The 26,829-nt window shown below is 41.5% G+C and overlaps 2 protein-coding genes across 2 annotated transcripts in view; one reads left to right on the top strand and one right to left on the bottom strand.

Annotated features, from left to right (window-relative positions):
- LOC114641595 (zinc finger protein 845-like) overlaps positions 1 to 13,392 on the bottom strand; it is a 78,183-nt gene extending 64,791 nt beyond the window's left edge. Inside the window, exon 1 of the mRNA XM_028790633.2 lies at positions 13,287 to 13,392. The gene's annotated coding sequence lies outside the window, so the exon portion shown is untranslated. The remainder of the gene's footprint in view (positions 1 to 13,286) is intronic.
- Positions 13,393 to 21,766: 8,374 nt separating this feature from the next.
- LOC114641590 (zinc finger protein 850-like) overlaps positions 21,767 to 26,829 on the top strand; it is a 74,109-nt gene continuing 69,046 nt past the window's right edge. The window contains exon 1 of the mRNA XM_028790625.2: positions 21,767 to 21,906. The gene's annotated coding sequence lies outside the window, so the exon portion shown is untranslated. The remainder of the gene's footprint in view (positions 21,907 to 26,829) is intronic.

Genomic DNA, 26,829 nt, shown 5'->3' with positions numbered 1-26,829 from the left:
TGTATTCACTCCATGTTATTGTGCATTGCGCTGTCACTGGTATTTTGATAAAAGAATTTAAACAACATATAAGAAGCGTATAAATTATTAAACAGTAAAACATTAACATTTAAGAAGTAAAGTTACATTAAGTACTACTGCAGTGCCTTCGGGTATACCTCATTTTTTGTTTGCCCATTACATGCTTAAATGTATACATTTTTTGTTGTACCTACCCAAGAACACGCGACATATAACCGACCGTGGGAGAAGCATGGATTTTAAACACACGTTGAGTTCATCTGCTGGTCTCCCTCGTGGAATAACTGGTAATGTTTGACTAAAATCTACGGCGAGTTAAACGACATTACCTCCTATTTTTTTTTTTACGATCTCTGAGATCTTGCTATCTTCGGTTCAAGGCTTCATAAACTCTTTTATGTTCCATGGTGTACTTATCCCAAACCATCATCTTTGAATGTTGCAAGACTTTCGCCTTGTATGTAGATCGGGATAATTACATTCATTGCATTCCTAGTCTGAATCACAATCTGATTGTATGGGTGCTTACCTGGCAGGTAACGCTTATGCTTGGTCATCAAGTCATCTAACATCCACCACGTGCCCTCTTTTAATTGCGAGAAGCAGATATATATAGCCAAATTCTCGCGCTTCGTTGCGGCGAAGTACTGCTTTTAATTTTTTATTAAGAAGAAAAGAAAACCTTTTTAAACGTATTGAAAATATACCAATAACAATTTGTTAAGGATCTGTTTTTTTGTGAACCTCCCTTTTCACAGCTGTCGCGCTATGGCGTGTGTTTCGTTTATTTGACAGTATGTAGATCGTGGTAATTACATTCATGGCATTCGTTTTCTGAATCACAATCTGATTTTATGGGTGGTTACCTGCCAGGATACGCTTGTGGTTGGTGAGCAAGTCGCCTTATGTCCGCCACATGCCCTCCTTCTGTTCACAGAAGCAGATCATAGAATGGTTTGAATAGTTTACTTTCAAATAATGCAAAGAGTATGTGACACGTGTTTCTCCCTAATTCTGGGCTCATCAGGCGTACACACTCACTGCATCCCCTCTCGGGAATCGAATCTCTATCGTCAGCACCAGAGTTGAAGCCCCTAACGTTGCGGTCAGCAAGTCGGCTAACATCTGCCATGTGCCGTCTTTCAGTTGCGAGAAGCAGATCATAGAATGGTTGTAATTGTTTACTTTCAAATTATGCAAAGAGTATGCGACACGTGTTTCGCCCTAATTCTGTGCTCTTCATGCGTACACACTCATTTCATCCCCTCTTGGGAATCGAATCTCGAACGTCAGCGCCAGAGGTGAAGCCCCTAACGTTGCGCTACGGCGTGTGGTTCATTTATACCTCGTGTCTTCTCATTAAACTTTTATCTCGCGAATATGTTATTGCAATCCGCAGCGGGAGCGCTTCTATAAACTTAATTTAAACGTACGTTTTACACCGTGCTTTGTTTCCCTTATGAAGATGCTTGCATGCTTCACTCGCTCGCTTCTTATTGTTTCACTCCCTTCTCAATTGTTTAATGAATTTTTTGTTCTTCGCTGTTTGCGGCTCTTCCTTCATTTCTCCCTACTGCGTTCACAGTCTTTTCATGTGATTACGTGGGAGGCGTGATGACATGACAATCAACTCCGCCTCCCACGGCCATCGAGCTGCCGTCCATTACAGTATATTGTCAAAAAAGAGGTTCCAGTTATGACCATTACGTGTTGAATTTCAAAATGAAACCTGCCTAACTTTTGTAAGTAAGCGGAGTTGATTGTCACGTCATCACGCCTCCCACGGCCATCGAGCTGCCGTCCATTACAGTATATTGTCAAAAAAGAGGTTCCAGTTATGACCATTACGTGTTGAATTTCGAAATGAAACCTGCCTAACTTTTGTAAGTAAGCTGTAAGAAATGAGCCTGCCAAATTTCAGCCTTCCACCTACACGGGAAGTTGGAGAATTAGTGATGAGTCAGTCAGTCAGTGAGTGAGTGAGTGAGTGAGTGAGTCAGTCAGTCAGTCAGTCAGTCAGTCAGTGAGGGCTTTGCCTTTTATTATTATAGATAATCTGGAATTAAAATGGATCTTCATTTGGATTTTCTGTAATGGACTTAAAAATAGAGTTCAAGTTATTGAAGTGTAATGATAATTAGACGGGCAGAAAGAATTTAATTTTAGGATAGTAGGCAAGATTAGACAAACAGACAGAATTTAATTTTACAATAGTAGGCAGGATTAGATTTAGAGAATTTAATTTTACTATAGTAAGCAGAATTAGACAGACAGACAGAATTTAATTTTAGTATAGTAGCCAGGATTAGATTTAGAGAATTTAATTTTAGTATAGTAGGCAGGATTAGATACAATTTAATTTTAGTATAGTAGACAGGATTAGACAGACAGACAAAATTTAATTTTAGTATAGTAGGCAGGATTAGACAGACAGAATTTAATTTTAGTATAGTAGGCAGGATTAGACAGACAGACCGAATTTAATTTTAGTATAGTAGGCAGGATTAGACAAACAGACAATTTAACTTTAGCATAGTAGGCAGGATTAGACAGAGAATTTAATTTTAGTATAGTAGGCAGGATTAGACAGACAGACAGAATTTAATTTTAGCATAGTAGGCAGAATTAGACCGACAGAATTTAATTTTAGCATAGTAGGCAGGATTAGACAGACAGAATTTAATTTCAGTATAGTAGCCAGGATTAGATTTAGAGAATTTAATTTTAGTATAGTAGGCAGGATTAGAAACAATTTAATTTTAGCATAGTACACAGGATTAGACAGACAGAATTTAATTTTTGTATAGTAGGCAGGATTAGACAAACAGACAATTTAATTTTAGCATAGTAGGCAGGATTAGACAGAGAATTTAATTTTAGCATAGTAGGCAGGATTAGACAGAATTTAATTTTAGTATAGTAGGCAGGATTAGACAGAGAATTTAATTTTAGTATAGTAGGCAGGATTAGACAGACAGACAGAGTTTAATTTTTGTATAGTAGGCAGGATTAGACAAACAGACAATTTAATTTTAGCATAGTAGGCAGGATTAGACAGAGAATTTAATTTTAGTATAGTAGGCAGGATTAGACAGACAGAATTTAATTTTAGTATAGTAGCCAGGATTAGATTTAGAGAATTTAATTTTAGTATAGTAGACAGGATTAGATACAATTTAATTTTAGCATAGTAGACAGGATTAGACAGACAGACAGAATTTAATTTTAGCATAGTAGGCAGGATTAGACAGACAGAGACAAACAAAAACTGAGAGGACCTGGGTGCATATGTTCATCCCCTTTGCTATGAAACTCCTCAATAAGATCTGGTCTAACCAATTAACTTTAGAAGTCACACCATTAGTGTCCACCTGTTTGCAATCAAAGTGTCACATGATCGGTCACATGATGTGTGTATGAATCAATCTGTTATCTGAAAGGGCCCTTGACTCTGCAACACCACTAAGCAAGCAACATGAAGACCAAGGAGCACTCCAAACAGCTCAGAGACAAAGCTGTGGAGAAGTAGAGACCAGGGTGTGGAGGAGAAATCTTCAGGAAATACAAGCAGAGTCTTCAGAAAGGCAGTCAGAATTTCAGACTTTATTGCAGAGCGTAGGAAACCATTGCAGAGCACATAAAGCCTGTCTCAGCTCATGAAGCGCGCCCGATGGTTTGGGCGCGGCTCGTTTTTATGTCAGTCCTAATCACAAAACATCCACGCGTCGTACATTTTTGTCATCCACCTCGTGCTGAACCCGGTTTCATAACAATTACCTCGCCTCCCCTAAAAATCATCAATCTTTTCATAACAATCATTAGGACTTGACGGTCGTGCTTGCCACCCGGTGCGGAGATGACCATCATCTGATGCTGTTTAACATTCCTCACATTCCTAATCTTGAGTGAATAAAACCGGGTGGCCTTTTAATTGATCAGTCCTCATCATTAAGTTAGAACCAGGGTGACTCACATACGAGAAACTCAACTGTTCCATTAATACTTGCTTGTTGCACCAGCTTCCTGTAAGACTAAAATCACAGGCAGCACTGCTGGTAAGTGCAGCACACAACTTCACTGAGAAGAGCTGAGCTGCTGTAGCTGGAAATAGGCAGGTGGCCTTGAGCAGGCAAGCACAGTGCTATAAAGCCTTTATTAATTAACCCTTAAATTCGTATATTGCTCAACACCAGCTGATCTAATACTGTATGTGTAGTTTTACCTTGATTAATTAAGATATTGATTCATGAGTAAGCACTGACATAGGAACTTAAATGCTATCTAGAATGTATGTATACAGGCCAATGTGATGCGCAGGCCGCTATGTTGTTAGGAAGCAGCGCACAGCCACATACTGTCTACTTACCAGCACTGGGGGCTAAGCCGCTGGAGATGAATGCAGATGTCTGTTTTGACTCTTAAACTCCTGGATAGTTCAAACTAGCTAACACAATACAGCTTGCTTTAACCTGATCATCTAAAACAGGGGTGGGTCAAAGTCATTCCTGGAGGGCCGCAGTGGCTGCAGGTTTTTGTTCTAACCCAGTTGTTTAATAAGAAGCACTTATTGCTCTAGAAGCACTTCTGCTTCATTTTAGTTATCTCCCTCATTAAGATTTTGAACCCTCATTGCTTATTTAAGTCTTAAACAGCTGCATTCTCGGTTTTTAATTGCTCCTTATTAGCAATAAGATGCAAATGACAAAAGAAACCGGCAGTTGTCCAGTTTGCTTGTTACCCTTTACACCTGTGTGTATTTATCGTGCACTATTTGGTTTAATTAAACACTTGGAAGGAAAGAGAAGAGAAAAAAGTGAAGGATTGAGAATTACTCATCCGTTTTACACTTCAAAGTATTTGGATGATATCCTTAGAATGGAAAAAGAATCTAGGATATGAGAATGACTTGACATAGCAGAGTTAAAGCACTAACAAGCCATGAAATGTAATTATTGGCAAGGATTGTTTTCTAATTAAGCAACTGGGTTGGAACAAAAACCCGCAGCCACTGCGGCCCTCCAGGAATGACTTTGCCGACCCCTGATCTAGAATATTCATAAGCCTTAATATATAAATTTAAATGCCATTTAAAAAATGTTGATGCGTTGTGTTTAGCGTGCAAGGCTACTTCGTTTTCTTTGCGTTTAAGGGCCTTGAAGGTTAGGGTTAGGGTTAGGGTTAGACTTTGGCGAGTCAAAAGGCCCAGCAGAGCGGCCACATCCCAAAACAAAAGCTTGTTTCCTCAGTTCCCACAAAAAAAAAAAAAAAAAAACAGCTTCCCTGGTCCTTAACTCTTTCAGGGCTGATGTCGACTTTTTGTCAAAATTCAGGGGTAGAGGACGGTAATCAGCTGTAACCCTGCAACAAAACTCGCCGTTACGTTTCAGTTTGACTCTCTTTGCTAGAAGAAAAGTTGCATAGCTTTGTTGGTTTATCCTCGAATACCTGTGCGTGCATATGAGTAGCGAAGAGCAATCAACCTCTAAAATGGCATCGACATTTGGTGAGAAACTAAATTGAATGTGCAAATTAAAATACTCCGTGGACGTTTTATGCAATTTCATTGAACAGGACTCTGACTTGTTGGACTCCGAGTTTGGCTCAAGTGCCTTGGAGATAGATGTCGAAAATGAAAGTGTGGTACCAGCATCGTCGGATTAGTCCCCAGCTGATCACATTCGTGTAGCTGATGCGCCTACAGCAACATTCGCCTGGGAGGACCACCATTGCGTTACACTGTGCCCGCCACTGCCACCCACCTGCTGTGCAAAGGCAGCCAGCCCACCATGCAGCCAGAGATGCCAAACATGTGCCAACAGCAGCCACAGCATGTGGCAACAGACATTTTATGTTGATTTATATGTGAAGCCATTGCATTGTGTGCTTTTCAGAAAACTGAGTTTTTTTGGAAAAAATATTTATCCCTCAAAGAGTTAAAAAAGTGCAAAAAAGAGCAGGCCGCATTAAAAACAAAAGCAGCGGCCTGTAAAATAATAGTGCCCCTTCCATGCCACTTAAAAAAGATGACAAGCAACTCCTTTGAATAGCCAATAGTTCTAAAACCAATGACAAGGCATATTGATCTTTGATCGGGATGGGTTATTTAAAACAGCAAAATCCCACACTTTGAACATCCACACAGAGCACTGTTGAATCCATTATGAGAAAATGGAAAGACTATGGCACCACTACAAACCTGACGATAAAAGGCCACCCACCAAAATTCACAGACCGGGGGCAAGCAGGGCATTAATCAGAAACGCAACAAAGACCCCAAGGATAACACTGAAGGAGCTGCAAAGCTTCACAGCGGACTTGGGTCTATCTGTCCACAGGACCACTTTAACCTGTACACTCCTCAGAGTGGGGCTTTATGGAAGAAAAAAAAAAAAGGAAATGAACAAGACGACACATTTGGAGTTTGCCCAACAGCATGTGGGTGACTACCCAAACATATGGAAGAAGGCTGTCTAGTCAGATGGGACTAGAAATGAACATTTTGGCCATGTGTGGCACAAACCCAACACTTCCCATCAGCCTGAGAACACCATTCCCACAGCAAAGTGTGGTGGGGGCAGCATCACACTGCGAGGACAGGATTGAAGGAAAGACGGACGGCACTAAATATAGGGCAATTCTTGAGTCTGCCAGGGATTTGAGACTGGGACGAAGGTTCACCTTCCAGCAGGACACTGAATGACCCTCAACATATGACTAAAGTGACACTGGAGTGGTTTAAAGGGAAACACTGAAAAATTCTTGGAATAGCCTTGTCAACGCGCACACCTCAATCCAACGGAGAATCAATGGCATGACTTGAAGACTGCCAGACACCGATGCAGCCCCACCTGACTTGAAGGAGTCGGAGCAGTTTGGAAATTGAGGAACGGGCAACAATGGTACTAAGTTAGGTGCCGCCAGGAGTGGCAGCCTTTCCAGCCGCTCCGTGTAGGACTTTACCTTCTTACCTTTCTACCCTTTTCTCTATGTCTCTGATCACTCCTACCACTTTATTTTATGTGGACTCGTTTCCTGGACACTTAACTACTTGGACATGGATTTTTACACACCGAGACTCGTCTATTCAGGTTTGTGAATTTCCCTTTGGGGATTAATAAAGTATCTATCTATCTATCTATCTATTATATAGTGCCTTTGCTTTCTATCTATCTATCTATCTATCTACAGTGCATCTAGAAAGTATTCACAGCGCATCACTTTTTCCACATTTTGTTATGTTACAGCCTTATTCCAAAATGGATTAAATTCATTTTTTTCCTCAGAATTCTACACACAACACCCCATAATGACAACATGAAAAAAGTTTACTTGAGGATTTTGCAAATTTATTAAATATAAAAAAACTGAGAAAGCACATGTCCATAAGTATTCACAGCCTTTGCCATGAAGCTCCTTGAGATGTTTCTGCAGCTTCATTGGAGTCCACCTGTGGTAAATTCAGTTGACTGGACATGATTTGGAAAGGCACACACCTGTCTATAGAAGGTCCCACAGTTGACAGTTCATGTCAGAGCACAAACCAAGCATGAAGTCAAAGGAATTGTCTGTAGACCTCCGAGACAGGATTGTCTCGAGGTACATATCTGGGGAAGGTTACAGAAAAATTTCTGCTGCTTTGAAGGTCCCAATGAGCACAGTGGCCTCCATCATCCGTAAGTGGAAGAAGTTCAAAACCACCAGGACACTTCCTAGAGCTGGCCGGCCATCTAAACTGAGCGATCGGGGGAGAAGGGCCTTAGTCAGGGAGGTGACCATGAACCCAATGGTCACTCTGTCAGAGCTCCAGAGGTCCTCTGCGGAGAGAGGAGAACCTTCCAGAAGGACAACCATCTCTGCAGCAATCTACCAATCAGGCCTGTATGGTAGAGTGGCCAGACGGAAGCCACTCCTTAGTAAAAGGCACATGGCAGCCCGCCTGGAGTTTGCCAAAAGGCACCTGAAGGACTCTCAGACCATGAGAAAGAAAATTCTCTGGTCTGATGAGACAAAGATTGAACTCTTTGGTGTGAATGCCAGGCGTCACGTTTGGAGGAAACCTGGCACCATCCCTACAGTGAAGCATGGTGGTGGCAGCATCATGCTGTGGGGATGTTTTTCAGCGGCAGGGACTGGGAGACTAGTCAGGATAAAGGGAAAGATGACTGCAGCAATGTACAGAGACATCCTGGATGAAAACCTGCTCCAGAGCGCTCTTGACCTCAGACTGGGGCGACGGTTCATCTTTCAGCAGGACAACGACCCTAAGCACACAGCCAAGATATCAAAGGAGTGGCTTCAGGACAACTCTGTGAATGTCCTTGAGTGGCCCAGCCAGAGCCCAGACTTAAATCTGATTGAACATCTCTGGAGAGATCTTAAAATGGCTGTGCACCGACGCTTCCCATCCAACCTGATGGAGTTTGAGAGGTGCTGCAAAGAGGAATGGGCCAAACTGGCCAAGGATAGGTGTGCCAAGCTTGTGGCATCATATTCATCAAGACTTGAGGCTGGAATTGCTACCAAAGGTTCATCGACAAAGTATTGAGCAAAGGCTGTGAATACTTATGTACATGGGATTTCTCAGTTTTTTTATTTTTAATAAATTTACAAAAACCTCAAGTAAACTTTTTTCATGTTGTCATTATGGGGTGTTGTGTGTAGAATTCTGAGGAAAAAAATGAATTTAATCCATTTTGGAATAAGGCTGTAACATAAGAAAATGTGGAAAAAGTGATGTGCTGGGAATACTTTCTGGATGCACTTTATCGTAGTGGCCAGGGGTCAAAGCTAGCTAATAGAGACATTCAACAAGAGACTTGCAGCTGGAATTGCAGCAAAAGGGGGAATCTACAAAGGACCGATTTTTTTTTTTTTTGGGGGGTGGGGTGGTGCAGGATACTTATGCAGATTTAGGATTTGTGTTTTGGGGTCTTTTTTTTTTTTTAAATTTATTTCGCCTTATACAATTTCTTGTATTAGGAATTTGTTAGTTTTTTGCATACCCCTTGGGGTCAGAGCGCAGGGTCAGCCATTGTACAGCACCCCTGGAGCAATTACAGGTTAAGGGTCTTGCTCAGGGGCCCAGCAGAGTAGGGTCTCTTTTTGTCAGTGACTGGGATTCAAACCGGCAACCTTCTGGATACCAACACAGATCCTCAGCCTCAGAGCCACCACTCCGCCCTTCATTTGTGTCACGATAAATATATATATATATATATATATATATATATATATATACATATTTTCACCTTCAATGTGGTAGGCATGCAGTGCAAATCAAATGATGCTAAGCCTCTCCAAACTCCACTTTAATTCCAGATTGTAATGCGACAAAACAGGAAGAACCCCAAGGGGGATTGGGGGGGGATACTTTCACAAGGCTCTGTATTCTGTACGGAAGGAGAATTACTTTTACACCATTTAATGGCTCCTGTGTCATTGGTCATCGCCACTCACAGCTGCTGCCTGTTCAGAGTTTTCCTGCACTCCACTTAATCTTCACCAGTGATTCTACTTCTAAAGCCTATGGCAAGCCAAATTAACATTTAGAGATATCTCAAAATGAATTTTATGATATCTGGAAATGCATTTTAGATATCTCAAATTGAATTATAGATATCTAAAAATACATCTATTTTAAGATATCTAAAAAGAATTGTATGATATCTCAAACAGATTTCAAGATATCTTGAAGTGATATGCTGTACATTTTCAGATATCTGAAATGCATTTCAAGATATCTTAAATGCAATTTGAGATATCTTGAAATATGTTCAAGTGCATTTTGAGATATCTCAAATACATTTCAAGATATCTTAAAATACATCTGCAGGCATTTTGAGATATCTGAAATACATTTTCAGATATCTTAAAATAGCTTTGTGCACATTTCAAGATATCTCAAATACATTTTCAGATATCTTAAAGTAACTTCCTGCGTATTTCAAGATATCTCAAATACATTTTCAGTTATCTTAAAATCACTTCCTGTAAAATTTCTTATACTTTCAATGGAACTTCCTGCCTATTTTAAGATATCTTGAAATGCATTTAAGATATCTCGAAATGCACAGGAAGTGATTTTGAGATATCATGAAATGTATTTGAGATATCTTGAAATGTGCAGGAAGTTATTTTAAGATATCTTGAAATGTATTTGTGATATCTCGAAATGTGCAGGAAGTCATTTTAAGATATCTTGAAATGTATTTGTGATATCTCGAAATGTGCAGGAAGTCATTTTAAGATATCTTGAAATGATTTGAGATATCTTGAAATGTGAAGGAAGTCATTTTAAGATATCTTGAAATGTATTTTAGATATCTTGAAATGTGCAGGAAGTCATTTTAAGATATCTGAAAATGCATTTCAGATATCTCAAAATGAATTTGGGATATCTTAAAATGAGAAGGAAGTTATTTTAAGATATCTCGAAATATAATTTAGATATCTTAAAAAGCATTTAAGATATCTTGAAATTCATTGTTGTTTCAGATATCTGAAATAAATTTTTAGATATCTAAAATTAATTTCATGATATCTTAAAATGGGTCTCTGCTCTATTTCAGATATCTAACAATGTATTTCAAGATATCTAAAATTGTATTTCAAGATATCTAAAATGCATTTTAAGATATCTTTAAAAGGACACTCAATTATTTCAAGATATCTCAATAGCACTTTCAGATATCTACAATACAATTTAAGATATCTCAAATACATTTTCAGATATCTCAACATCACTTCCTGCTCATTTCAAGATATCTCAAATACATTTTAAGATATCTTATAATAAACAAGAAGTCCCATTGAAATAATAGGCAATTTTACAGGAAATGATTTTGAGATATCTTAAAATGCATGAAAGGTCAATTTAAGATATCTGATAATTCATTTGAGATATCTTGAAATACAGACACAATTATTTTGAGATATCTGAAACTGTATTTGAGATATCTTGAAATGCATTTGAGATATCCCGAAATGTATTGCAGATATCTTAAAATGTAAAGGAAAGTATTTTAAGATATCTCAAAGCGAGTTTCAGATATCTTAAAAAGTAAATTACATTTTAAGATATCCGAAATTCATTTCAAGATATCTCTAAATGTTAATTTGGCTTGCCATAAAAGCCAGGTTTATACTTCACGCGACGCGACGCGACGCCTGCTCCAGCGGACGCTCCTGCTACGCAAGCGTTTTTTGCGCGCAAACTTTACGTAAATCTGGAAGATTCCACCAGGTGGCAGTGCGGGATCTCATCACGGTGAGAACAGGTTCGGCTTCGCTGCATGGGCTTCAGCGCATCGCAAGGTGAATACAAGCACTCACATACACTGGCGTCACTGCAGTGTCACCAAATCTGCATATCTTTGGAAAGAAAACGGAGCACAGGGTGGAAACCCAGCAGGAAAAACATGAGAACTTCAGGCAGGGAACACCAGCGACGGGACTCCCAGCGAGAGAGCGGCGCTAACGCTCCGCCACCGTGTCACCCCCATGTGTGTAATTATTAACAATATTCGTTAGTTAAACGAAATTAACGATTTATCTGTACAATGTAACATTAATGCCTTTCATCATGAAAGTGATATCAAGTATAAATCTAAGGATTCTAAATGTGCAGAGAGTTGGAATATCAAACATTTAATGTGCGCAGTGTGGTAATCTATTGTCGTTTGCCGTTCCTGTCAGGTCAGGAGGAACGGCACAGAATATTGTATGCGAGACTTTTAAAATGTATCTTGTCATTACGATCGGGAATAAGCGACGCTTGAATATGAAACCAACACGAAAGCATCTGTATGTCGGCATTTTGCTTCACCACATCGAACCATTCATCAAACATCGAAAGGCGCACACCGATCCTTAAAGCGGCTTTCTGCCACACGTAGATAGTAAACAGAGACTCTGACGTCACGTTCCGACTTTTGTCACACTGCACCCATTGTACAACCCCCCACCCCCCGTACTGCAACTCGCGCACGCGTCGAGATCTGCTCAAAGGACACCTCAAATGATCGCTGGGCACGTGTGGCAGCCATGATGCACGCGCGTGCTGAGCGTGAAGTATAAACGAGCCCTAAAGGTGTGCGGATGTGAGGACTCTGAACTAACTCAGCATCACTGGGTATGTGTGTGCCGGGTGGATGGCACACTGGCACCCTTATCTGGGGTTGGTTCCTGCCTTATTTCCAGTGCTGCCATGACAGGCTAATGTCCCCGATGACTCTCCGCGTGCTGAGCCGAAGTAATCCAATCGGCAATTTTTATTTTGTGATAAGCGCTTCATGTCTTACGTTTATCACCATCTTACGGTGCCAGTCGATTTTTGACAACTATATTTTAACACGAGCCACTTTTCAAGCTTGATTTTCAAGTGATTTGCTTTCACCCCCGTTTTTCCTATAAGCGTTTGTACTTTGCCTGACGTTTATTATTAACTTATAGTGCAAATCACACCAGTCGATCGACTGGATTAGTCTCAGATGACACGGAATCTTTGTCTTTTTTTTTTTTTTTTTTAAACTTGAGCCACTTTCTATTTTGATTACCAAGTATATAAAAAGGATTTTAGGAGATATGCGAAGAAATGAATGACTATAATGAAGGTAACGCCGCTGTCTGTACAAAATGGCAGAATAAAGCCGTTAAAGTAACGGGCGCTCCTGAAGCCCTGCTTGCCATCAGAGCCGCCACTCCACCCGCGCTCACAGACGAGTCGAGCCGTTTCAGGCTTTGTGAACCAAAGAAAAATGACTTTTTAGTTCTAGACGATTCTATGGTTTCTTTTTTAATGATAAAGAAAGCACCGCAATTTGCTTAAGCACTCGAAAATGCATTACATTTAAAAAGAAAATCACAGCCATACGCACGCCCACTCTTTTAGACCCCACCGTTTTCATGCAGTGCTTTAAGGCGGCCCTATCCGGAGATGTTTCCCTCCGGTTCTCTAGTTGTATCGTAAACTCTGCTTGTTTGGGAAAAAGTTATTGTGAAATTTGCAGTCTTGGGTTTTAGTGAAATTAACTCGGGCGGGATGACAAGCACGGACTGGGCGGGCGGGCGAGCGGAAAACACGACAGCCTGCAGTCTCGGCCGGCGTAAAGGGGAGAGGGGGCACCAAACCTGATGGACATACGTGGACCGCCTGAACCTTTTTTTTTCTTACTTCTTTTTGAATCACCCCATCTCTCTAGGTCTCTCACTTCATCAATCGCTCCCTCGCCACACCTACTTTTCCGTTTCCCCTTTCCTCCGCTTACCGACACTTCTTTTCTTCACCTTATTTTTGTTTTTCTCTTCTCTTTTTCTGTTCGATTTTGCATACGAAGTGCTCGCGAGTCGCGTACAGAACTCCGAGCAGCTCACCGACGACAATAAACAAAGAGAAACAAAACGAGTCATCGACGAGCGACAAAAAGTGATGCCCGTCGGGTCAACACTGCCATCTACTGGACGGAGGGAGGGATCGTCTAAACGTTGCGATTTTCTCTATTCTTTAAAACCTATTATTATTATTTATACATTACATCCTTACAATACAGATAACAAAATAAATAAAGTACAAAACATTCCAAGAATGATATAATGCCGAGGGGAATATTGTCATGCATAACATATTTAAATGATGATGAATAATATTAATAATATATTATTATTGCTGTTGTTATTGTTATCATTAATTATTATTATTATTATTATTATTATTTATACATTAAATCCTTGCAATACAGATAATAAAATATACAAAGTACAAAACATTCCAAGAATGAAATACTGCCCAGGTGAATATTGTCATGCATAACATATTTAAATGATGATAATAATAATAATAATATTAATAATATATTATTATTGCTGTTGTTATTGTTATTATTATCCATCCATCCATTTTCCAACCCGCTGAATCCAAACACACGGTCACGGGGGTCTGCTGGAGCCAATCCCAGCCAACACAGGGCACAAGGCAGGAACCAATCCCGGGCAGGGTGCCAACCCACCGCAGGACACACACAAACACACCCACACACCACACACACACTAGGGCCAATTCAGAGTCGCCAATCCACCTAATCTGCATGTCTTTGGACTGTGGGAGGAAACCGGAGCGCCCGGAGGAAACCCACGTAGACACGGGGAGAACATGCAAACTCCACACAGGGAGGACCTGGGAAGTGAACCCGGGTCTCCTAACTGCGAGGCAGCAGTGCTACCCACTGCGCCACCGTGCTGCCCATTATTATTATTATTTATAAATTATATCCTTGCAATACAGATAATAAAATATACAAAGTACAAAGCATTCCAAGAATGACATAATGCCCAGGGTTATACTGTCATACATGACATATTTAAACTGTATATGTACAGTGGTGTGAAAAACTATTTGCCCCCTTCCTGATTTCTTATTCTTTTGCATGTTTGTCACACAAAATGTTTCTGATCATCAAACACATTTAACCATTAGTCAAATATAACACAAGTAAACACAAAATGCAGTTTTTAAATGATGGTGTTAATTATTTAGGGAAAAAAAAAATCCAAACCTACATGGCCCTGTGTGAAAAAGTAATTGCCCCCTTGTTAAAAAATAACCTAACTGTGGTGTATCACACCTGAGTTCAATTTCCGTAGCCACCCCCAGGCCTGATTACTGCCACACCTGTTTCAATCAAGAAATCACTTAAATAGGAGCTGCCTGACACAGAGAAGTAGACCAAAAGCACCTCAAAAGCTAGACATCATGCCAAGATCCAAAGAAATTCAGGAACAAATGAGAACAGAAGTAATTGAGATCTATCAGTCTGGTAAAGGTTATAAAGCCATTTCTAAAGCTTTGGGACTCCAGTGAACCACAGTGATAGCCATTATCCACAAATGGCAAAAACATGGAACAGTGGTGAACCTTCCCAGGAGTGGCCGGCTGACCAAAATTACCCCAAGAGCGCAGAGACGACTCATCCGAGAGGTCACAAAAGACCCCAGGACAACATCTAAAGAACTGCAGGCCTCACTTGCCTCAATTAAGGTCAGTGTTCATGACTCCACCATAAGAGAGAGACTGGGCAAAAACGGCCTGCATGGCAGATTTCCAAGACGCAAACCACTGTTAAGCAAAAAGAACATTAGGGCTCGTCTCAATTTTGCTAAGAAACATCTCAATGATTGCCAAGACTTTTGGAAAAATACCTTGTGGACTGATGAGTCAAAAGTTGAACTTTTCGGAAGGCAAATGTCCCGTTACATCTGGCGTAAAAGGAACACAGCATTTCAGAAAAAGAACATCATACCAACAGTAAAGTATGGTGGTGGTAGTGTGATGGTCTGGGGTTGTTTTGCTGCTTCAGGACCTGGAAGGCTTGCTATGATAGATGGAACCATGAATTCTACGGTCTACCAAAAAATCCTGAAGGAGAATGTCCGGCCATCTGTTCGTCAACTCAAGCTGAAGCGATCTTGGGTGCTGCAACAGGACAATGACCCAAAACACACCAGCAAATCCACCTCTGAATGGCTGAAGAAAAACAAAATGAAGACTTTGGAGTGGCCTAGTCAAAGTCCTGACCTGAATCCAATTGAGATGCTATGGCATGACCTTAAAAAGGCGGTTCATGCTAGAAAACCCTCAAATAAAGCTGAATTACAACAATTTTGCAAAGATGAGTGGGCCAAAATTCCTCCAGAGCGCTGTAAAAGACTCATTGCAAGTTATCGCAAATGCTTGATTTTAGTTATTGCTGCTAAGGGTGGCCCAACCAGTTATTAGGTTCAGGGGGCAATTACTTTTTCACACAGGGCCATGTAGGTTTGGATTTTTTTTTCTCCCTAAATAATAAAAACCATCATTTAAAAACTGCATTTTGTGTTTACTTGTGTTATATTTGACTAATGGTTAAATGTGTTTGATGATCAGAAACATTTTGTGTGACAAACATGCAAAAGAATAAGAAATCAGGAAGGGGGCAAATAGTTTTTCACACCACTGTACATATTAAATAAATGTATATTTGGAAACCAAATTTAATGCTTCATTTGCCTTACTATTTTTAATTTTCTTGACAGGATATCTAGAAGAATTAAGGTCATTAATAAATAAATCATAGTTTGGAAGTCTGTTACTCGCTCTCATTTTGTGGATGAGGTGTTTTGTGAGTAATGACATTTTTTTTGAATAAAGCAATACGAGTTCAGGTATAAATTCAGTTTGTTTCAAGTCAACATTTTTTCTTCACTCTCATGTTATATATTAAATTGCCACATAAAACGGTGTTCTCAAGCACTTTTCTAAATTTTAAAAATACTTTTGTTCTTAGCCTCTCTGGGAATTGCCACCTTGTCATGGTGAAAGGGTTTGAGTGCCCCTTGTGACCCTGGGGGCCATGTAGTGGGGCCTCCCGAGACAAATTGGTCCCAAGTGTGGATTGGGGTCAGGCAAAGAGTGATTCAAAGCACCTAATATTAACAACCCATAAATTAAAAGAGAGTTCTCTGTCCTGTATGGGGTTACCGGGGGCCACCTCCTGGAGCCAGGCCTGCAAGAAATGCCCACATGCGAGCGCCTGGCAGCCAGGCCTACCATTTTGGATTGCTCTCTTGTGGACCCACCATCTGCAGGAGGAATAAGGGCTGGGTGCATTGTGACCAGGGTGGCCTTAGAGGAGTGGAACCCCAGACACATAAACTGACTCTTGGGAGGGGGAATGTCTCCTGACCCTCCTCATCAAGAGGAGCCAATTGAGGTACAGATGGCTTAAATGTGGAGGTTTTACTGGCACGACCAGCTGAGTGAAGACCCTGGGAAAGACCCAGGACTCGCTGGGAGGATTATATCTCCCAAATGGCCTTCCCACAGTCTGAGTTGAGAAGTGTGGCTGAAGAAAAAGACATGTGGGCTTCACCATTAAGATGTACAACCGGCTGCAGAGATGGGCGGAGGGTAAATATAGAATTTTAACCATTACTTATATTCAACACATGATGTGTGTGTGTGTGTGTGTGTGTGCGCATATATATATGTATATATATGTACATATATAGGGCGGCACGGTGGCGCAGTGGGTAGCGCTGCTGCCTCACAGTTGGGAGACCTGGGGACCTGGGTTCACTTCCCGGGTCCTCCCTGCATGGAGTTTACATGTTCTCCCGGTGTCTGCTTGGGTTTCCTCCGGGCGCTCCGGTTTCCTCCCACAGTCCAAAGACATGCAGTTTAGGTGGATTGGTGATTCTAAATTGGCCCTAGTGTGTGCTTGGTGTGTGGGTGTGTTTGTGTGTGTCCTGCGGTGGGTTGGCACCCTGCCCAGGATTGGTTCCCTGCCTTGTGCCCTGTGTTGGCTGGGATTGGCTCCAGCAGACCCCCGTGACCCTGTGTTCGGATTCAGTGGGTTGGATGATGGATGGATATCTATCTATCTATCTATAGATAGATAGATAGATAGATAGATAGATAGATAGATAGATATCCATCCATCAATTATCCAATCTGCTATAATCTAACTACAGGGTCATGGGGGTCTGCTGGAGCCAATCCCAGCCAACACAGGGCACAAGGCAGTGAAACAAACCCCAGTCAGGGCACCAGCCCACCGCAGGGCACACACACTAGGGACAATTTAGGATCACCAATCCACCTAACCTGCATGTCTTCGGATTTTGGGAGGAAACCGAAGTACCTGGGGGAAACACATGCAGACACGGGGATAACATGCAAACTCCATGCAGGGAGGACCCGGGAAGTGAACCCAGGCCTCATTACTGTGAGGTAGAAGCACAACCCTCTGCGCCACCCTGCAACCCATATATGTTTTTTTTTTTTTTTTTCATTTAGTGTGGAAACCCCTTTTTGTGGACCCTGGTTCAGCTACACCATTTGTAGTTTTACACCATACGGTTCATGGCAAAACTGTTGTGCCCTCACCTTCCCTTGAGGCCCTAAGCACTTACCTATTTTTGCTTAATGGTTAATCCACCCCTGTATATAATCAAGTGGCAAAAACCCTTACACTGTGCCATTATAACATCTGAGAAACAATCTCAACTAGTAAGATTTCCAGGACAGGCATGGTGCCCGAAATTCAAGTTATGGTAGATAGATGGATAGATAGACTCTCTATAAAAAATAGACAGTGTCACACACGTATATCGAAGAATCTCCTCACAGGCTTGGTCGAGGTATACCAGTGATGCTAACTTCTCCTTCTCTCTCAGCAACAATGAGAAAACCCCCAGTGAGATCACTTAGCCCCGCCCTTTCCAGGTTTAGCACTATAAGAAGCCCAGCTGGCAGGAAGGATGTGTCATTTCCATCATGCGCAACCTGCCAGATAGAACTCCTGTGATCGACTCCTATTGTGACAACCTAGAGCTTATTATTTGTAGTTTTGCCTAAGAATCTATTTTTGCTGTTTCTCCTAAAGGTGTGTTTTTGTTTTAAACTAAACATTAAACGGGACAACAGGGTCAGTATCCCAACTATTCCTCTGTTGCTTGGACATGTCATTCCTGCACCAGGCCACTATAGATAGAAAAAGTCACTGTATGATTAGATAGATAGATAGATAGATAGATAGATAGATAGATAGATAGATAGATAGATAGATAGATAGATAGATAGATAGATAGATAGATAGATGTGAATGGCACTATATGATAGATCCATTTTCCAACCCGCTGAATCCGAACACAGAGTCATGGGGGTCTGCTGGAGCCAATCCCAGCCAACACAGGGCACAAGGCAGGAATCAATCCCGGGCAGGGTGCCAACCCACCACAGGATAGATACATTGCATCTGGAAAGTATTCACAGCACATCACTTTTTGCACATTTTCTTATGTTACAGCCTTATTCCAAAATGGATTAAATTCATTTTTTCCTCAGAATGCTACACACAACACCCCATAATGACAACATGAAAAAAGTTTACTTGAGGTTTTGCAAATTTATTAAAAATAAAAAAATTGAGAAAGCACATGTCCATAAGTATTCACAGCCTTTGCCATGAAGCTCCAAATTGAGCTCAGGTGCATCCTGTTTCCCCTGATCATCCTTGAGATGTTTCTGCAGCTTCATTGGAGTCCACCTGTGGTAAATTCAGTTGACTGGACATGATTTGGACAAGGCACACACCTGTCTATAGAAGGTCCCACAGTTGACAGTTCATGTCAGAGCACAAACCAAGCATGAAGTCAAAGGAATTGTCTGTAGACCTCCGAGACAGGATTGTCTCGAGGCACAAATCTGGGGAAGGTTACAGAAAAATGTCTACCGCTTTGAAGGTCCCAATGAGTACAGTGGCCTCCATCATCCGTAAGTGAAAGAAGTTCAAAACCACCAGGACTCTTCCTAGAGCTGGCCGGCCATCTAAACTGAGCGATCAGAGGAGAAGGGCCTTAGTCAGGGAGGTGACCAAGAATCCAATGGTCACTCTGTCAGAGCTCCAGAGGTCGTCTGTGGAGAGAGGAGAACCTTCCAGAAGGACAACCATCTCTGCAGCAATCCACCAATCAGGCCTGTATGGTAGAGTGGCCAAACGGAAGCCACTCCTTAGTAAAAGGCACATGGCAGCCCACCTGGAGTTTGCCAAAAGGCACCTGAAGGACTCTCAGACCATGAGAAAGAAAATTCTCTGGTCTGATGACACAAAGATTGAACTCTTTGGTATGAATGCCAGGCGTCACGTTTGGAGGAAACCAGGCACCGCTCATCACCAGGCCAATACCATCCCTACAGTGAAGCATGGTGGTGGCAGCATCATGCTGTGGGGATGTTTTTCAGCGGCAGGAACTTGGAGACTACTCAGGATAAAGAGAAAGATGACTGCAGCAATGTACAGAGACATCCTGGATGAAAACCTGCTCCAGAGCGCTCTTGACCTCAGACTGGGGCGACGGTTCATCTTTCAGCAGGACTACGACCCTAAGCACACAGCCAAGATATCAAAGGAGTGGCTTCAGGACAACTCTGTGAATGTCCTTGAGTGGCCCAGCCAGAGCCCAGACTTGAATCCAATTGAACATCTCTGGAGAGATCTTAAAATGGCTGTGCACCGACGCTTCCCATCCAACCTGATGGAGCTTGAGAGGTGCTGCACAGAGGAATGGGCCAAACTGGCCAAGGATAGGTGTGCCAAGCTTGTGGCATCATATTCAACAAGACTTGAGGCTGGAATTGCTGCCAAAGGTGCATCGACAAAGTATTGAGCAAAGGCTGTGAATACTTATGGACATGGGATTTCTCAGTTTTTTTATTTTTAATAAATTTGCAAAAACCTCAAGTAAACTTTTTTCACGTTGTCATTATGGGGTGTTGTGTGTAGAATTCTGAGGAAAAAAATGAATTTAATCCATTTTGGAATAAGACTGCAACATAACAAAATGTGGAAAAAGTGATGCGCTGGGAATACTTTCCAGATGCACTGTAGGTAAAGGCACTATATGATAGATAGATAGATAGATAGATAGATAGATAATCTATCTATCTATCTATCATATAGTGCCTTTCACATCTATCTATCCATCCATTATACAACCCGTTATATCCCAACTACAGGGTCACAGGGGTGTGCTGGAGCCAATCCCAACCAACACAGGGTGCAAGGCAGGAAACAAACCTTGGGCAGGGTGCCAGCCCACCGCAGGGCACACACACACACCAAGCACACACTAATTCACCTAACCTGCATGTCTTTGGACTGTGGGAGGAAACCCATGCAGACTCGGGGAGAACATCCAAACTCCACACAGGGAGGACCTGGGAAGCGAACCAAGACCTCCTTACTGCGAGGCAGCAGCACTACCTCTGCGCCACTGTGCCGCCCACATCTATTTCTCTCTATCATATAGTGCCTTTCACATCTATCTATCTCTCTATTATATAGTGCCTTTTCCATCTATTTTACTTTTCTTTTCCAGAAACAGAAAAAGGAGAACAGGGTATCACACAAACAGTTACTCCCCTATGTCCCCTGAAACATCCACTGTGCTTCTCGCGGCTTAGTATGGAAACGCAGTCCATGCTGTCTGTGAGGTGTAACATTAAGTAGCGCCCGTACTAAAACATACCATCGGTAGGCTACTAATTATTTACAAGAACATTTGATTCTGGGGAATTTTATAACTAAAATTATAGACAGTTTACACTTTGCTACATTTACACCAGTATAGCTAAGGAGGGTCCTGAGGCATGTCACAAAGTGGAGCACGCTAACCCAGGAAAACTGAGAGACAAACATTACCTTGAACTTAATTTTGTTGCTGACTGCCCATTCAGCCATCGTCACACTCACTGAATCAGCTGAGAAGTTCATTATGAACTCCATTATAATAGCCAGTCACACTCAAACCTGCCTAATTAAGTTCAGCATCACAGGAGACTGGAACCAGTCCTAGCGGCACTGGGCGCAAGATTGGAAACAGCAGTTCATGGAGTAAGGATGCGCTGTTTGTTAACCTTAACGACTCGGCGGAGCTTCTGTATAAAAGCATATTAAAGTCAAGGGAGCAACTGAATAAAGTTTGTTCCGGAATTCATAAAATGATTACTGGCGGCATGCCAGTCCTTCGCGAGTTCGAATTATTGAGTTGTACTGCATCATTCGAAAGCGACGAATTTTAAGATTAGAGAAAACAACAAGAAAGACTTACAAAGAATCCGACCTCCGGCCAGTAGATGGCACCGTGCACCCGATTTCTTTCACTTTCCAAACCCCTTCCCAATGAGTCGCTCTCCGATGACTCGTTTTGTTTCTCTTTGCTAAATTCCTCCGGCACGCTATTCGTATTACTGTGGGAAATCCGTGTGTGATGTTCAGGGACGAAAGCGAGCAGAAGAAATAAAAGAAAAAGAAAAGGAGAGAGAGAGAGAGAAGGCAGTGAGGAGAAGTGCCGGTAAGCAACGAGAGCATCGAGCAAAGAAGGAAATAAACGGTTGGGAGAGGGAAGGAAAAGTGGAGAAGGACGTGGTTTGGGCAGAAAAACGAAGAGATTGCGTGGACGATGTAATCGGGAGGAAGGGATAGAAAAAAGAAGAAAGTAAGAAGCTGATTGAAAGAGAGAGCAGCGATAGTCTGCGCAAGTCAGACCTCCCGTCCGCTTTAGAGATGATAGCCAGCCCTCCCTCCCCCGCACACTCCGACTTTCCCGTTTCCGTTCACGCCGATTTATACCGCCTTACTGAAAATAAGATACACGTGCACATTTTCAAACGTTTAAAACTGAAAACGATGAAATGAACATAACATTTTGATGGTATTAATCACCATCAGCCATTTTTTTTCCCTATGGTTGCACATACCAATCATTTCGGCTTACAATCACAACAATGCTGGACAACAAACAGATTAAAATTGGAAATGCATTGGATTGAGGCATTGGATACGTTTGCTCCTAATGGCTTAAAAGGCAAATAATAATTTTAGTAGGGTCTGTTTTAATTAAATTTACTTAAGCAACTTTTATTTATTGACCGTTTTCGAATAAACATAATGCGCATGCGTAGAATCACATTTCCATAGGTTGCGTGGTTCAGCAGAACACCGCCCGAGTCTCCCCAGGCCGCGGTGTAAGCCGCTCGTATCGTCTCGTCTGTGCTCGTCGTTCAGTCCGAATGTATTGTGCGGAGAAATTCACACAAATCCGAGACTCCATGTTTCACAAGGACTAGCGTTTTCATTACGAGGGAATGGCGTACGGACAGGGTCGGGTTGGTTAAGGCGCACTAAAAAAAGGAAACAATAATGACGCCTTGGACGTGCAGTCTGACTCGATGGGTTTCATAGCTCGATTTCTCGGGAATAGAGGATGGAATGGCGGCGCCAGTCACTTCAAATCAGCAGGTCCTCGGCAGGTCCCAAGCAATGAAGCAAACATAGAACAAAGTAATAAATGTAAAAACTGAAACGGAATGCATCGTGCATGGTTTGCTATTTCAGCAGACCAATACAGCAAGCTAACAAATTCTTGACTATTCATACTAATCCAGTAGTCCGCAGATGTATGTTCATTTTAGCATAATGCGAAAATTAGGAAATATTTGAATGCATTTGTCAATCACACGATCGAAATCAAATTTCTTGGCCCTCTCAGCATGCATGGAAATTACTGCAATATTTGACAAGTGCGCGTCTGTCATCGTTGACCATTTTGATCAACGTAAGTTTGCTGAATGGTCTGTCCGTCTCCGAAGATGTCACTGGTATCGTACACGCGGTAGTCGTTTTGTTTCATAGAAAGCGTCTTCATATTTTTCAACGAATTTGCAACACGTCCAGCAAAAAAGTGGCTACAAATTCACAACTCTCCTCCTTTTAGCGCAACTAAACGCTGTAGTTGTTTTATTTCAATGTCTAAATCGGTGGCGTTTGTCTTGTATTGCTGTGCCAGAGGAGTCAAATTCTCAACGTCTAGGAACTTTTCACTGCTTGGTACGAAAGAATCTATTGCTGAGATCACGAGAAGATTGTTAGATGGAAAGTGACGCTCTAATTCACATAAAGCGGTATCAAGAATTTACGCATATAATTTAAAGTTTCTGAACCATTACATCTGCCGTCGTCAACATCAATCGGTTCAGTAACAACTAATATCAGCAATGTGAATTTCCCCTTGGGATTAATAAAGTATTGTCTGTCTGTCCTATCTATCTATCTATCTATCTATCTATCTATCTATCTATCAGATAGATAAGGAACTATATAATAGATAGATAGGTGAAAGGCACTATCTGATAGATAGATAGATAGATAGACAGGTGAAAGGCACTATATCAGGGGTGGGCAGATTCAGTCCTGGAGGGCCGCAGTGGCTGCAGGTTTTTGCTCCAACCCAGTTGCTTAATAAGAAGCCCTTATTGCTCAAGTAACACTTCAGCTTCACTTTAGTTGTCTCGCTCATTAAGATTTTGAACCCTTATTGCTTATTTTAGTCTTACAGTAAACAGCTGTATTCTTGGTTTTTAATTGCTCCTAATTAGCAATACCATGCAAATGACAAAAGAGACCAGCATTACTCCATTTAGCTTGTTTTCATTTACACCTGTGTGTATTTATCATGCACTATTTGGTTTAATTAAATACTTGGAAGGAGAGTGAAAAGAAAAAAGTGAAGCACTGAGAATTACTCATCTGTTTTAGACTTTAAATCATTTGGATGATATCCTTAGAAAGGAAAATAAATCTAGGATATGAGAATGACCTGACATGGCAGAGTTAAAGCAACTAGCAAGCCATGCAATTAAATAATTGACAAGGATTGGTTTTTAATTAAGCAACTGGGTTGGAACAAAAACCTGTAGCCACTGCGGCCCTCCAGGACTGAATCTGCCCACCCCTGCACTATATGATAGATAGATAGATAGATAGATAGATAAGGCACTATCTAATAGATAGATAGATAGATAGATAGATAGGTGAAAGGCACTATATAATAGATAGATAGGTGAAAGGCACTATATAATAGATAGATAGATAGATAGATAGATAGGTGAAAGGCACTATATAATAGATAGATAGATAGGTGAAAGGCACTATATAATAGATAGATAGATAGGTGAAAGGCACTATATGATAGAGTCTTATCTATCTATCTATCTATCTAATAGATAGATAGATAGATAGGTGAAAGGCACTATATAATAGATAGATAGATAGGTGAAAGGCACTATATAATAGATAGATAGATAGGTGAAAGGCACTATATAATAGATAGATAGATAGATAGATAGATAGGTGAAAGGCACTATATGATTGATAGATAGATATGAAAAGCACTATATGATAGAGTCTTTATCTATCTATCTATCTATCTATCTATCTATTAGATAGATAGATAGATAGATAGATAGATAAGGCACTATATAATAGATAGATAGATAGATAGGTGAAAGGCACTATATAATAGATAGATAGATAGGTGAAAGGCACTATATAATAGAGTCTTAGATAGATAGATAGATAGAAGAAGGGCACTATATGATTGATAGATAGATATGAAAAGCACTATATGATAGAGTCTTATCTATCTATCTATCTATCATATAGTGCTTTTCATATCTATCTATCAATCATATAGTGCCCTTCTATCTATCTATCTATCTATCTATCTATCTATCTATCTATCTATCTATCTATCTATCTATCTATCTATCTATCTATCTATCTCATTTCTGCTTGGCTGTCATTTAGTGAAGAAAGGAATCAATTCAGAGGGCAGAACTCTTCTAACAGGGCTATGAAAATGGAATGTAAAAGGAGTTAATTAGCAGTGAAAACTGGTCATTGATTAGGAATAGGGTGAGAAGGAAAACCTGTAGCCACTGCGGCCCTCCAGGCCTGGAGTTCGCCACCCCTGCCATAGAGGAATCATTGCTGGTTCCCAGATGACCCATCCGTGTGAAGGTTCCAGAAAGCACTTTCACTTATTTAGATTCATAACAGCAACCATAGAGTGAAGAAATGGTAACCGATCTGTCAGACTGCTGTCATGGATGCTCCCTCCTCGGCTCGGTGCTGCGGGTGCAATAAATGACGCAGATGGACACGCTTTCCACCTGCCTGATTATGACCCAAAAGGGTTTTATCGATGAGTTTCTTACTTTAATGAGAGATGTTGATTTCTGCTGTGACAGCGGGCCGGGTTTCAGTTGCACCTGTCACTTGATTCCGATTCCTTTATTACTGTCATTGCACTTAGTACAATGAAACTGCAGCAACCCTAAAGGTGCATTCACACATAATGGGCATGATTTAAATTTTATAATACGGTGTCACCCGCCGCACTTGGGTCCCAATCCTGGTGGTCCATCGTGTGGTGGGGGCAACAATGTGCTATCCCTAACTACCTACAATATAATACTATCTAATAAGAGTAACTAAATATTGCACTTGGGTATAATGCACATATGAATTGAGTGCAATAATAGCAATAGATAAATAATATAATTTGCAAAGAAGTCCTTGTAGTGCAAGAGCGACTGCTGCTATGTTGGCCATTGTCAATCAGTCGAAGTGTTTAGGGTGGCACAGTGGTAGCGCTGCTGCCTCGCAGTAAGGAGACTTGGGTTCACCTCCCTGTGTGGAGTTTGCATGTTCTCCCCATGTCTGCGTGGGTTTCCTCTCACAGTCCAAAGACATGCAGGTGAGGTGCATTAGGCTTAGGGCCTCAAGGGAAGGTGAGGGCACAACAGAAGTTTTGCCATGAACCGTATGGTGTAAAACTACAAGTGGTGTAGCTGAACCAGGGTCCACAAAAAGGGGTTTCCACACAAAATGAAAATAAAAAAAAAAATATGGGTGGCAGGGTGGCGCAGAAGGTTGTGCTTCTACCTCACAGTAACGAGGCCTGGGTTCGCTTCCTGGGTCCTCCCTGCATGGAGTTTGCATGTTCTCCCCATGTCTGTGTGTGTTTCCCCCAGGTACTCCGGTTTCCTCCCACAGTCCAAAGACATGCAGGTGAGGTGCATTGGTGATCCTAAATTGTCCCTAGTGTGTGTGCTTGGTGTTTAGGTGTGTGTGTGTGTGTCTTGCGGTGGACTGGCACCCTGCCTGGGGTTTGTTTCCTGCCTTGCGCCCTATGTTGGCTGGGATTGGCTCCAGCAGATCAACATGACCCTGTAGTTAGGATATAGCGGGTTGGATAATGGATGGATGGATGGAAGCGTTTAGCAGTTTTCAGTTCTCGTACGGCTCTGGGGGTACAAAATGTCCTTCAATCTGTTCGTCTGCCATTGGATGGACCTGAACAGCCCACCAGAGGGCATCGACTCAAACGGGTGATGTCCAGGGTGGGGAGGCTCTTCTTTCATGACGTCGGCTG

This window comes from Erpetoichthys calabaricus, chromosome 5 (assembly GCF_900747795.2).
Source record: "Erpetoichthys calabaricus chromosome 5, fErpCal1.3, whole genome shotgun sequence".
NCBI lineage: Eukaryota > Metazoa > Chordata > Cladistia > Polypteriformes > Polypteridae > Erpetoichthys > Erpetoichthys calabaricus.
This window is presented reverse-complemented; position numbering and strand designations above follow the sequence as displayed.